Here is a 14,418-nt window from a genome sequence, read left to right as displayed (position 1 = left end):
ATTTTCATCATTTCAAAAAAAAAATCAAGATGGTAATATTTGATGGAATAACAATACTTTATTTATAATAAATTCAATAAATCGATTACAGTGAGTTTTTTCTGCTGTATTAATTTTACCATATGACACTTTTCGCTTGGCAACTTGGAATGAAGTACCTGTTTTAAAGGCTTTTCCTGCATAAACATATTTTTGCGTATAATTATTTTCCTTTTTCTTCCCCTTCGACATTCTGAAAGGAAAGTCTACGTGACTTTCTAATATAAGAGAAATGATTTAAATTAAAGGTCATGTTGATATTACGATGCGATTGAAAATAAGTAGAATCATATTTTTGCATAATTATTAGTAAGACAAATGCGTAGAGTACAAAACATATTTGCTTTAATAAATATTAATAATGCATTAAATTTATTGAGGCTGATTCATTTAATAATTCACGTACCAGTCGAAACACACAATACTTAATTTCAATATTCAAATAAAATTAGTAAGAAGTATTGATTTAAAGTCTCCAGCATTTAATAAATCTAAAAGAACGTTACTATTTAAAAATGATACAACATTAATTATTGTAACTTTAACAAAAATACTTCATTTGCTCAAGCTATTCTGCAGGGAGTCTAAAATCGTTGAATCTCGGTGTATTGCACAATAATATTTTGATAGTACCCGGCCATCGAATTAGGACCACTATTTTTCAGCATTTTTCACGTTTCCGTAGAATTGAAAAGCCTGTTCAAATTGTAATGATATAATTTATTAGCTACTAACATGATACACTACTACTGCACATAACATTATTAACACATGTTAATATCTTGTATTTCCACTCTTTGTTTTGGTGGTAGCTTGTATTCGGCATGCTCTGTATACATTGTGATCATATGCTTTATATCTTCAATATTGTCCCAAATATCTGTAATCAACTCAGATCACGTGGTTGAGAGTTGTAAACTAGTGTTACGTCCCGGATGGTACCTTTGCTGATATCAATATGAAGGTCCGGAATCGCTCTTGAATTGACAATCTTTTAGATCACGCAGTACGTGCGCCCGTCGTATGTCAGGGATCCCAGGGTGTACAGGTATGACACAGTACTTACCCGAAGCTTCCTCCTTAACTTTTACAATAGATTTCTCGTCTCGGATCCTTAGGTAGTAGATCCTTCGCTGTGATCTTCTTCACAGGTATATCAATAGGCAGTAACTGATACTTAACTTCGCGGATAACTGGTCGCGGAGTAGACAGGGTAGGTAGGTATAGGGTGCGTAGGATCTTACGTAATTGGTATCTACGACCTCCTCGTCTTTGTCTCCCCATGAGCTGATTAAAGATGCAAAGGCATCAAACACATCATATGCGCACCGTGCGGCTATGTCTCGCACCACCAGATCCAGCGTAATCGAGTATACGTATTTTAAATATTCAAAAACTCTTAAAGAGATCTCGGGTTTATAGGAAATGATTAAAAGCGAATATAACTAAATATAAAATATATTCAATACTAAAGATGATATCGGAATATAAACTAATACAAATGAACTTAGAGTTGTAATATAAATGAAACGCGTAGTTTGGAGTTGGTACGAAATGGGTGGAATTAGGATGAGAACTAGCAGAGTCCAGCACGAGGGGATCGAACCCTGTGACTAGTCGGACTGCTACTGCTCGCGAGGCTACTCGAACTGGGCTTTTATATTGCTCGGTGGTGTCAGAAGAGAAGATAAAGAGAGATTAGTTATGATCTGTTATTGTCTGGAGATTGCGTGATGTAAATAAAGGTCCGTCGAATTAGATAGGGATGTACATAGCAGGATGTTTAGGTTAAGATAAAGGGTGAACTTGAGGATCTAGGAGTAAAGGAATGTGAAACTTATGCTATCTTATTTATAACGCACACGAGACTGTGTCTTATAACTAATTGTGTCAGAAACGCAATATATATATATATGTACTTAATAATAATAATAATCCTTAGACAAATAGTCCTTAAGCAACTAGATCAAACGTCGTCGAACGAAGTCACACTAGTCTTCTAAGTAGGCAGACATTTTCGGTGACATTCAAATTTCACTTCATGCGCTATCGATAGTCGAGCCTAACGTACACTTGTACCGCTCTTAATCACTCATCACCCACACAATTCATTATCACGATAATAACAAATTGCTATGTATATCGTTATCAGCGTATTTAGTAATAATTTTGCATGACCTAAGATAATTTTCCATATGTGACATAATGTCATAGCCGTAAAAGCGAAATTTTCGTATGTGGCCTTAATTTGCTGGCTAAGAGCTGTAGTTGCATATTTAGTAATTACTTTAGTAAATTAAATAATTAGGAGGACATCGTTAAAAGAATTTTTGAGCAGTATAAATTGTAACAAGACTTGAATATTGTTCTTGGTAAATATTTAATTTCAACTTGTTTCAAATTAATAGGGAGATTTATTTATAATGTGGAAATTCGAAATTTGTAACTAGGGAAATGTAGAAGTTGGTTAATTAGGAAATCAGAAATTCAAAAATCGAAATTTAGTCTAATCAAATATATTAAAATCTGGAAAAGTGATCGTTTAGTACCTAAGGAATTTACTTACCTTTAGTAGCTAGGGACTCGTGAATATTTGGGGACATTGGGTATTTAGTAACTAAAGAGTTTTAGGAGTTGGTAACTTGGGAAATTAGTAGTTCAGAATTCGGAATTTTGAAGTTCAGAACTTGGTCTTTCGTGATATGAAAATTTAGAAAAGTGAGAGTTTAACACTTAAGGAATTTTAAGAAACAGGAATTGAAAAATTAGATATTTATAGATTCGGATATTTGGCAATATAACTCTTTAGTGATACGCGAATATTTGGGAATTTTTGGTATTCAGCAACTAGGAAACTTTTGAAGTTAGTAACTTGGGAAAACAAAAATTCAGAAATTGGAATTTACTTCTCATAAAAATATGAAAATTAGGAAAAATGAGGTTTAGTATCTAGGAAACATTGGAAACCTAGAATTAAGAAACTAGAAATTTAGGAATTTGCAAGTTTCCAGATTTGATAACTAGAAAATTTTGGTACTTGACAACTTCGGAAATTAGATATATGAAATTTGGGAATTTAGCGATTTGAAGTTTAAAAAATTATCCTTTTAGAAATGTGAAAACTTGAGATTTAGTAATTTAGAAATTAGAGCTCTAAAAATATTACTTACTAATTTAGAAATTTAAAAATATAATAATTTAACAATTCAAACATTCTGAAATTTAATAATTCAGCAATTTAAAAACTTATAAATTTAATAATTTAGAAATCTAGCACCTTAGAAGTGTCATAATTTATCAACGTAGAACCTTGGAAGATTAATAATTTAGCAAATTAATAACTCAGAAATTTAACTTAATATTTTAGTACCTCAGAAATTTAATAATTTACCAATCATCTTAGAAATACAATAATTCAGCAATTTAGTAATTTAGAAATCCAATAATTTAGTAATATGTGATAATTCTGCTTAATGCACGCTTGTTTAATGCACTATAGAACGCCTACCACTGACATTTATTATTCACGCATGCGCATCTATCCACTCTCACGACCAGCACATCGCATCCATCACATCCAACCAATGCACCTATAACCTACAAAAAAGGAACACGTGCGATTGGTTCTTTAATGCACCGTTCTCCAAATTTTAAAATGACTTTAAATTAGCATATATGGTAAATATAATTTTTAAGAAAAGGTAGAACTAACAATAATTGAATCAACGCCAAATTAAGTTGCATTCTGCAAAACACATTCTGAGGTCCAAAGCAGTGGACGTTCCGAACACCCGCAACGTCTTTCGGGTACGGGGTGGGTGTTCAAGGGTGGCACGTATGGCTGCGCAGGGTCCCCAAGGTGCAGACGATCCCGGTGCTGCCATCAGGCTAACGGAGGGTGGTGAAAAGCGGGAAAGCTACGAGTGTCCACAGTTTACTGCGGCCTCGCAAGCCGTTCGAACCTCAAGCGCTCGCGTCCGGTTCTCTTCACACATTTTTTCCGTCGATGTAAACAGAAACTCCATTCAAAATCCACCCTAGTGTATTATTTTCACCCTTCGTCGGTCATTCACGACTCTCTGGGCTGCCCCGTCCCTCGAATCGATCGCTATAACTTGGTCGACACCGAACATTCGCTGCACGTGTCTCTCCCTGGTCATGTTCCGTGAAATTGAGGATCGTTAACCCACAAACGGCTACAGAATACCCTATCAGCCGATTCAGTGATTAACCGAGGATCAATGATAACACTGATAAGCTGTCCATCAACGATTAAGACTGATGTGAGCGAGGGAGGGTGAAAGATTGCTAGTGAATGTGATGGAAATACTTGGACATAAGAAGTTTATTGTCGATGTTAGGCTAGATCTAAGTACTAAGTAGAAATCTCATGAAGCTTAATGTGATTAGGCTAAGAGATCTAAGCGATGATGAATATTTAGGATGAACAAGTTTAGGATTCCATTAAATTTACAAAGTTTAGTACGAATGTGATTAGTCCAGAAGACCTAAGTTAAGTATGAACATCGGGGTTGTATGGGACTTATGGAGTTCAACATCCAATTAGCCTAATAGGTCTACCTGTCTCTAAGTGAACAAGACTCCAAAGTATGAACCAATTTGACGCTATGGGACTTATGAAGTTCAGAAATGTGATCAGCCTAACACGTCTAAATTTTGAATGAATGGACACCTAAGAATGAACCAGTCCGAGATGGACACCTATGTTCAGTATCAATCAGCAAATCCAAAGAGTAGACATTTAAAACGATAGAGTTCGAGACTCTATGTGACCTATGAACTTCAGTATCAACGTGATCCACCTGGAAGAACTAGTTCTGAAGATTTAGAACGGTCAAGTCTTTTATGGGACTTCTGAAGTTATCTATGTGATTAGCCTAAGGGATCCGAATGAATAAGTTAGACTAATGAATAAGTATGAGACGGGCTTATGAAGTTCAGTATCAATGAGATTAACCTAGAAAGCCCGAATACTAGTTCTAAACATTCAGAACGAACAAATTGTCCCTATGTGACCTATGAAGTTTATCAACATGCCTAGAAGACCTAAATAGGTTCTGAAATTTTAATATGAAGAAATCTGGACCTCTATGAGGCTTATCAAAGGGGATTTCATTATCAGTCAGATTTATCTAAGAGATTCAACGGTTGGTCCTATCAGATACTTCAGTTAGAAGAGAAATGGACGCTCGGGTTTCCCTACGGAGAAGAAGAGTGAAGGTACCTTGGTATTTGAGGATTAATAGTTTCGTGGATGAAGATGTTAGGTAAACTCTGGACATCTTTGGACGCTGTGATGCTTCAGGGTGACATTGCAAGTGGTCATCGTTTATCTTACATGTTATTACTCGCAGAGATTTCGTAATAGTCAAGGTTACTCTAAACGTGTTCAACTTGAACGTTTGGTTATGAACGTGTATAATTTGACTGAAACATGTTTAATTATGCACGCGATTAACTTGATTTAAACGTGCTTAATTACCGTTGCTGGAAACGCGGTAACAAAACGAAGTGAAACTATGAAATCAAACTCACCGACCATAAACGTTAACTATGGTCTTCTGGAAATGAATAGACAATTAAATCGTGTATCCTGATGACCGCGTAATTTCATCTCCAAAATTTGACATTCCTCCATGAATATGTGAGCTGTCGAAATCCAAATAGCATCATTCACTACAATTTTTGAAGAATCGAGCAAGTCTAATGAAAAACAGTTGCAATGGTCATTCTTATGATAATTAGTTAATCAAATCACGAGGTGACAACTGAAGTGTCTGAACGATCAATTGTTTAAAGAATTTCGAAGATCGATGAAGTGTGAATATGTGGAGAGCAGAAGAAACAGTGCTGAAAAGTTGATTACAAATCTAAAGACAGAATCATAATGGCGATGATGAGGGTTTTATTCCGGATATGGTAATGGAAAGACATATCCGTTCGGGAACCATCGCACCTGTGGAACCTTGAGGTAAATTGTTCACCTTTGCATACGAGCACCAAGCATTATTCGATTCTCGTTGAATATTGCATTCCCTTCGGCATAGTTGACCAGTTTGAATGCTTTCGTTACCGGAATTCGTGGGTTGAAACGGTTGGACTTCATAAATGAACAATATCTGCGGGCTAACTGAAATCTAGGGATTTTTCGAATGTATTTCATCCACACTGAAGAGGGTAAAACTTTCGAGAAATATTCGTTTCATCTGAGTTCGTGTCAGATTATTCAACTTGAACATTTTATCATATTTTTCGTTGGTCATCATAAATCCCTAGATCGTTCTACTTGCATATTTCAATGTCTCTATTACATTATTACATTACGACATTATTGGAGAACTAGATTATTAGATTATTGGGCTACTGCATTACAAAATTGCTAGATTACTGGATTATCAGACTACAAAATTAAATTACTATGTTATTAGGCAACTGTATTACAAGAGTACTAGACTACTAAATGGCCAGATGGCTAGATTAATAGATTACCACATTACTAGATTACTGGATTACTGGATTACTAAATTACTAGATTACTAGATTACTAGATTACTAGATTACTGGATTACTGGATTACTGCACCGCTTGATTACTAAATTACTAGATTACTATATTACTATATCACTATATTACTATATTACTATACTACTATACTACTATACTACTATACTACTATACTACTATACTACTATACTACTATACTACTACACTACTACACTACTATACTACTATACTACTATACTACTATACTACTATACTATTATATTACTATACTACTATACTACTACACTACTATACTACTATACTACTAGATTACTATATTACTATATTACTGTATTACTACATTACTTGATTACTATATCACTAGATCCCTAAATATAAATCTAGATTTTCATATCCCTATATTTCTGCGTCCCCACGTTTCTATATTTCTAGATCCCTATATCCCTATATCTCTATTCTTTCAGATTGCTGTAACCCTAGACTTTTTTTTCTCCATGTCCCGTGATCTTTGGTATATCCAGATCACTATGTCTCTAGATTTTTACATTTCTAGCTATGTCCCCAGATATTTATACCTTTGTATGTCTAGATCGCAATATCTTCAAATCTGCATATCCCTAGACATTCATATCTCGAAATTTCTGTACCCATAAATCTATGTAATACATCCATATTCCTATGTTTACAAATCTCTATATGGTTCCCTAGGTCCGTATATGTCTATATCCCTAGATCAGGATAGAGATCCTGAACATTTTTCTATATAATAGAAATTCACATAACTCCGTGGAAACGTGGGATTTTAGTATCTGAATAAATTTCGATATTTCAGATTTTGCAAATTTTAGGATTTTAACCAATTATGGAAATTGAAAATTTAGGAATATATGAGTTTCAAATATGACGCATGCCGTTGCGTGAATATCTCAGGTTCTTAGAAGGCTGTCTCGATTTATAGCCGGTATTTCCCGAACGAATGAACTTCTGGTACTGCAGCTGAACCATACGCGGAACGCAGTTCTCGGTACTAATGGGACAGCTTTTATGGTGCAGTAATTCAATAAGGTGGAACGCGTATCAGAGAAATTCTTCGGAGAAAAAGAACGGGATCCGCGAATATATATAGAATGGTTGACAAATATTACTTGCATGGGAAATATGGATTTACATTATTGCTTATTCATGATTCATAAGGTATCTACTATTCCGTTTCATAGATATATTCGCTGAATAATGCATCGAGTACTATTACAATTTTTAGGTTAACCTAATTTATTTAGATTAAGGTTTGTCAGCTGTTCAATAACCGCGGGTTATATCGCCGTGAAAACCCCATAAGTAATACTAATAAAATATAACAATAAGAATATTTTGTAATAAGATATTACATTTAGGCAAATTGTGTGACAGAAAAATTGCTTATTTGAATTCTTATTATATTTCTATTAAATTGCAATAATTAACATTTATTTATTTATTTTATTGGTCACATGTTCAAATACTTAACAGACTTAATGAAAAATTTAAAGGAATTTTACCACATTTTAGGGATGCAATTAAATATTTACTAAAGAATTCTTTTTAAATGGAATTTAATAATTTAATATTTTTGTTAGACCGTTGTCTGAGTTTTTATTATTTTTAGCTAGGCATGAGAATAATCCATACACAAATATTAGTTAGTCTAATTTTAAGTGACCCACGTTTCACCTTTAAATCATATGAACGTGCTACAATTTAATTTTAAATTGTATCAGTGTCCCATGTTTCAATTTTAAATTTTGCGAGTGATCCCAGCTTCAGTTTTAAATTGTACAAGTGGCCCGCATTATGAATGGCCTACGTCTCAATTTTAAATCGCATGAGTGATACACGTCTCAATTTTAAATTGTACGATTGAGCCTCAGTTTTAAATCTTACAAGTGACCCACGTTTTCATTTTAAAGTTTATGAGTGATCCATAAATCGACTTTATATTGCACACATATCCCTTGTTTTAGTTTCAAATTAACAGAGTGTTAATTCTAAATTTTGCGAGTGACTCATGCTGAAATACTGCCTTACTTAAGTGACTCACGTTTCAATACCAAATTTTATGATTGTATCACCTCATAATTCCAAATTAAAATAGTGATCTAGGTTCCAATATTAGGTAACAATGATGACCCACGCGTCGATTCTAAATTGCGAGTGAAATTGCATGAACGGCCCATGTTTCCATTTTAAATTGCATCAGTGATACCTCGTTTCAGTTCTAAATTGTACGAATGACCCACAAGCGAATAACATACGTCTCAATTTTAAATTATAAAAATGGTTCTCATTCCAATTTTAAATTGTGTAAGTGATCCATGTATCGATTCAAATCATATTAGTTACGACTAAGTTGAAAATTTTTAGTGACCCACGTTTAAATTTTAAATCTTGCAGGTAATACAAGATTCAATATTAAATCATATAAATGACCCTGGTTTCAATGTTGAAGTGAATGAGTGACCCATACCACAAATTTAAGTTCCACGTTTCCATTTTAAATCTCACGAATGATTCACGCATCAATTTCAATCTCTACCAGTAGCCCACGTTCTAATTCCAAATCTCGAGGGTGACCCATGCCCAAATTATTTAAGTGACCCACGTTTCAACGCTAAATTTTCTAATAGAATCATCGCACAATCCTAAATTAAAATAACACTTTAGATTCCAGTATTAAGTAATAAAGATGACCCACGCTTCGATTTTAAATTGTGAATGACGCGCACACTAATTCCAAACCTCACACGTGACCCACGTCCCAACAATATCGCATCGATAATTTACTTCAAAGTTAAATCGCGTAAATGACACAATTTTACGTTAAATCGTTTGCACGATCCGCGCTCCAATGCAAAATTTTCTGAGCCATTTACGCCTTAATGTCAAATTACTTACATGGCCCATGTCATAAAATTGCACCACGTTTCTTCGTAGGAAGTTATCTGTGAAACATTATAATAATATTTGATCGAAATGAAAATGTAAATTAATGTTAAGTGAATAGATAGTGTAGATCAGCCTTAATGGTGATCTACTCGCCATTTTTTTATGCGAAATCAATAAATAGTTCTACTATACTTACCAAATTTTCCTCGCTTACCTGCGTTTTAGTTCGAAATTAAATCAGAAATAATCTTTTCTTGTTTGAAACATTATGGTCCTTTGGTGATCTACGCGGTATACATTTTAATCCTCAACTCTTTCAGATATCATTCAAGTAGATGGATAATAACGCATTTGCATAATGTAGATATTATTACGGTACACTTTTGCAGTATAATTACTAAAAGGTTTGTGCCCGCAAAATAAATAAATAAATAAACTGTCACGAAGTTCATAAACAACTTCGTAAATACATCACCATGTGTAATATATAGCAGATATAACTTTTGTCCTGCATTTGCAAATTTAAAATAAAATAAATGTCGCATACGTAGTGTCCTAAACTTTTACTGCCATGCTTTATTAACATATTCTGTTCGTAAAAAAAGAATGGTATATTAACATAGAGTTTCAAACATATTATTAAAATTTTGTAACAAAAGTACGAAATGACAGCGAACTGCTATATTACCCGATATTGCGCACAAGGTGATCCAGATTTGTCCGTAAAATTTTATTAACATATTCTATTCTTAAATGAAATGATGACTTAAAAATGAAAAATGAATGTTCAAATAACATGAAAAGACCAACATGAAATTTTAACATTTTATTGAAAGGGCATAACAATAATATGGAATGACAACGAACTACTTTGTTTGGTATCACATTCATTGTAATCTAGTTTTGCTCATATAACTTTATTAACATGTTCCACAAGAAAAAATCAGAAAAAATATTTATGTGCACATTGTCTCTTGAGTACAGTATTAAAGTTATCGAAAAAATGTGAAAGTCGACAATTATTCGTATGCAGTATTGACGGAGAAAATCGTCCATGTTGCATATTTCATACATTTTATAATCTTTCGACAAAACATTTCAAAGTCTACGTTTTTATATTTTGTGTATTATTTTTATTTATATACCAGGCAGGTAAAGTTCTACGTACACAACTGGGACTGTATACTTCGTTAAAAAATAAAGAAGTCCAAAGTTATTTTGTACTTCTGTTTTAACTTTTGCTTATTTCAGTGTATGGAACACGTTGGTAAAGTTTAACAGTAAAAAACTAGGACACTCGGTATATTACAGTTTATGCTCATTTTGTCACAATTTTGGTCTTATTCATATGTCAATAATAATTAATTAAATATTTTCAACGATGTCCTACCAAATTTTTGTACAACCAAAAATCGATATATACAGGGTGGCTCACCACATTTTGCCATCTAGATTTACGTCATTATTATTACTCATAGCAAACAATGTTTCAGATGAAGTTGAATGGTTTTGAGAGGAGCATATGCTGGTGGTATATTTTTTTGTAGGTGGACGTGTAAGGGACATATGAAGGTCATTCATATTTTTTTAAATGGAATCATATATTTTTTATCACATCAGCTGATACTCCTTCATATTCTTTACAAAGAAGTATTAATCTATTTTTGTGAAAAAGTCATTAGTTTAGGAGATATTTTAATTCTAAGTTGTTAGGAAATCGTGACTTTCTGGTCAATATTATGAATTGCCCTAACGGAACAGCAAATGTTTTTCCACATGCTTTGAGAGGTCACGTGTCACCAAACGAATTGTGAGTTTTTGTTTTTTTTTTTTGTTACGCAGTAACAGTGAAATTTTGTCTCTGTTATGTCTCTAATACGACGAATATGACGATACAGTGAATTATCACTTCATAATGAAGTATTCTAAAGAAAAAAAGATAGACATGTTATCAGTTTATTTTGAAGCTGGGAAAAGTGCTACACATATGCAGAAAGATTATACACTACAGAATGTTAGTAAGTCATTAATTTCTCGATTCAGAAAGTGTTCTGATGCAATTGGTCGTCATATTGAACCTTTTCTGTAAATAGACATTAAAATTAAAATATCTCCTAAACTAATGATTTTTTCGCGTAAATAAATTAATACTTTTTTGTGAAGAATATGAAGGAGTATCAACTGATGCAATAAAAAATATATGATTCCATTTAAAAAAACATCAATGACCTTCATATGTCCTTTACACGTCCAGCTACAAAAAAAAAAAATATATCACAAGCATATGCCCCTCTCAAAACCATTCAACTTCATTTGAAACATTGTTTGCTATGAGTAATAATAATGACGCAAATCTAGATGGCAGAATGTGGTGAACCACCCTGTAGATTCGAACAAAATCAGAACGAAGTTTTTTGCACTTAACGCTTTGACATTCTCCGACCGAGAAGTGATTGCGTTAACAGATTAATGGCTTCGGCAAGGTTTCGATTTGTCGAAATCTCGAATTCGCATCAAGCTGGTATTGCAATTATGCGTTTTGACACTCACGAAACAACCGATCGATGATTGGTCCTCGAACAAAAGCCTCGAAACCGTTGTGCAAACCATTTGCAATGCAATTACGGTTAATCCCGGCAAGATAATCGCGGCTGAAAATTTATTCATAAATTCCATTTCGTTGTTGAATCTCATTAACGAAGCCAATTACACGGTGACAAATTAAATCGTCGACGTTTAATCGATGCTTAACGGACGCGAATTCGTCCGGCATCGTGAATTTTTATTCCATGTTCACCGTTGTGTTTAAGCGACATCTTTTATGAAAATATCGCTAATACAAGAGACGGGAGAGGATAAAAAAGAAACACTTTAAAAAGATGATACTCTTCTACAGGGGAAATTAAGTGAGAGTTTAAACATGTTTCATGGATTATCCTCGAGGCTTTTTTACCGTGCAAAATTCTACCCCATTTATTTTGTTTTATTGCGTGAATTTAGCTCGACTTTTTACAACCGTTGGTTTTTCCAATTATTCTCTGTAAAAATTACTGCTGTCAAAAAAATAAAATATGAGGAATTTCTTTAAAAAACCATAACTCTCGTTTGAAAACATTTATTGAAATATTTATTTTGAAAATAAGGTATACTTTTATAGCCTACTAGAAGGTACGGGTAAGAACACATTTATTTTTCTTATGGAAAATATGGCAATCAAGGGAAAAAGGTCTTTCACTTTTATTTTTAGACGTTTGAGGGTTTGAAAATGTCGGGATGGGTTAGGAATTTGTGAACGTAAGAGTTTAGGGATTTAAGAAATATGGAACTGTTGGAATTCGAAGATTTAGACGTTGAAGTACAAATTTAGGAATCTAGGGATTTGAGGATTTAAGAATTTACGAACATAAGTACTTTGCGAATTTGTGTTTTGGAGACTTTGCGATTTAGGGATTTGCGAATATGAGAATCTAAGAATTTGGAGACTTAGAAATTTGATGAAGTAGATATTTAGAAGTCTAAGAATTTCGAAATCTAGAATTAAGAAAAACATATTTGAGAATAGTTTACATCAGCAAATATGGGAATCTAGGAATTTGAAAAAATAGGAATTCAAGAATCGAGGGACTTTGGGATTTAGAAATGGGGAATGTATTTAAATTAAGGGAAATTAAGTTTCAAAAATTTTGAAATTTAGGGATCTTGGAATTTAGCAATCTAGGAATTTGGGGATTTAGAAATTTGAAAAAATATGAATTTAGGGGTCTGGGAATTTGAGAGTTTACAAATTTTCGTACATAAGTATTTGGGGAATTTAGGTTTTAAAAACTTTGGAATTTAGGGAGTTACGAATATGGGGTTCTGAGAATTTAAGAATTTAGAAACTTGAATAAGTCAGAATTTGAGGACCTAGGAATTTAGATCCTTTAGGGCTAGATATTTGGAAACCTTGGAATTTTAGTACTTTGAGAGTTAGAAGTGAAAATTTTGAAGATTTAGGGATTTCGGGGAGAGGAAAAATTGAGAGTTTGAATATTTAGAAATCTAGATAATCCGAGAAAAATGTAAAAACTTAAATATTTTAGAATTTGTAAATATGAAAATCTGATAATACAAGAATTAAGTTTGGTACAATAAAAAGAGTGAATTCTATTAGGTTGGGGAATAAGTTCGTAGCGTTTTGACATTTTCTTTTTTTTACAGCAACATTTTGCAATTTGCAAGGGGTTATAATATTCATTCAATAGAGCTCTTTTTGCTCTACAAAACTGTGTTAATCGTTTTTTTCAGTAGTTTCATTCGTTATTACTATTGAGGCTCAGAAATGAAATATTAAGAAAGTAAAAAGCATTTTCGACACCTGCTCTTCTTCGCTTTCCATCGCGGCCAAAAACCTGCTGAAGCAGCCCGGGATATTTGCAATGTATACAGAGAAGGTGTCATAGGTGAGTCGACAGCACGGAAATGGTTTGCAAAATTCAAAAATGGCGATTTTAACGTTGAAACCCCGCGCCGCAGCGGAAGACCATCTGTGTTCGACGAAGAGCGTCTCCGAGCACTTGTGAAGCAGAATGGTCCTCAAACTAGTCGTGAATTGGTCGAAAAAATGAACTGTGACCACAAAACTATTCTCAATTATCTTCATTCAATGGGATTTGTCGAAAAATTGGGAGCCTGGGTGGCTCACAAAGTGAACGCTACGAACTTACTGCCCAACCTTAGGTTGAATTTTGCAAACCATTTCCGTGCTGTTGACTCACCTATAATACCTTCTCCGTATACATTGAAAATATCCCGGCCTGTTTCAGCAACTTTTCACAACTTTTCACAACGTTTTGGCCGCGATGGAAAGCGAAGAAGAGCAGGTGTCGAAAATGCTGCTTTTTACCTTCTTGATATTCCATTTCTGAGCCTCAATAGTAATGACGAATGAAT

General features: G+C 33.6%; 1 protein-coding gene across 1 annotated transcript in view; it reads left to right on the top strand.

The window, feature by feature from the left end:
• Positions 1-3,972: 3,972 nt before the first annotated feature.
• Positions 3,973-14,418, top strand: part of LOC100879688 (octopamine receptor beta-1R) — a 108,735-nt gene continuing 98,289 nt past the window's right edge. The window contains exon 1 of the mRNA XM_003706495.3: positions 3,973-6,031. The gene's annotated coding sequence lies outside the window, so the exon portion shown is untranslated. The remainder of the gene's footprint in view (positions 6,032-14,418) is intronic.

This window comes from Megachile rotundata, chromosome 15, assembly GCF_050947335.1.
Source record: "Megachile rotundata isolate GNS110a chromosome 15, iyMegRotu1, whole genome shotgun sequence".
Lineage (NCBI taxonomy): Eukaryota > Metazoa > Arthropoda > Insecta > Hymenoptera > Megachilidae > Megachile > Megachile rotundata.
This window is presented reverse-complemented; position numbering and strand designations above follow the sequence as displayed.